We start from the raw sequence: 1,027 nt of genomic DNA on the forward strand, positions 1-1,027 counted from the left end.
CCTAGTACGGAACGAGGACTAGTAGTTTCCAGTTTCTACCTAAACCTCAACACCTCCCCTAACTGCTAAGTCCGAGTGTCTTCAGGATGAGGGAGCAGTCAGGCCCCGGGTACAATCCACTTTCAGCAGTCAGCTTCTGAGAGTATTGAAGCGATGAAACTTCCTGAATAAACTGAATCGTCGTCCGCTGCTCAATTCCGAATTCGTTTTTCGCATGTCCAAACGGTTTGCGACAAGTCCGTCTAGGTGCGCAATAGGCCGGCACACAGCCGCATTCTCAGCGCTCAGCGCCAGGGGGCAGTGCGGCAGGCTCCCGCCGGAGGGCGCTTGAGCACCACAAAGGTGCTACAAAGGTGCTTTGCCGAAGATAGAATTTCCATTGATTTTCCATTGAATTTCCATTGGAGAGACAGGAATCACGGTCTCTGTGGATGAATATTATGGGTTCAGGGTTCTGCCTCCCCTCTCACAGAGACAAGGAATCCTGTGGTGTAATTCTGAATTTTCCGTGGTTGAGCCGGCAGTTCGAAATTTCGATAGGGTCTTTCGATTCCGTTAGCTTTGTAGTCGTTGGAGTCCGTTGAAAGAAAAGTTATTCCCTGTAGGAGTTGCCGTGAGGTCGCTGTCGAGCGTGATCATTTTTTCGTTGTTCCTGCTTTTGTGCCGTGTCTCTCATTGAATGTTGCTGCGTTCCGGTCGAAGAGTTCGCACTCCGCCCCCCATTTCCAGAGTCGAGAACTGGGCAGGTCGAGCCGTGGCCATGGAGAACCAATCTGTCGATGGAGGTCGTGTTCGTGATGCCACTTGGGCGGAGTGGGCATGGAGTTGTTTGGGTTATTCTCCAGATCTGAGAAGGCCAGTTCGTGGTCGAGCAGGGCAGAGAGAGCGACACGAAAGACAGCTCAATGCAGCCAGGGTGGCCATCGGTCGCCACGGAAGACCAGGCTCCGCATGGAACATGGACTCAATGGACATCGAAGATCCCCCAGCAGGAAAATCAGAGGCAGTTTGGGCCGTGGTCTCAGAG

The sequence above is a fragment of the Galendromus occidentalis genome, unplaced genomic scaffold (genome assembly GCF_000255335.2).
Source record: "Galendromus occidentalis unplaced genomic scaffold, Mocc_1.1 scf7180000077499, whole genome shotgun sequence".
Taxonomy (NCBI): Eukaryota; Metazoa; Arthropoda; class Arachnida; order Mesostigmata; family Phytoseiidae; genus Galendromus; species Galendromus occidentalis.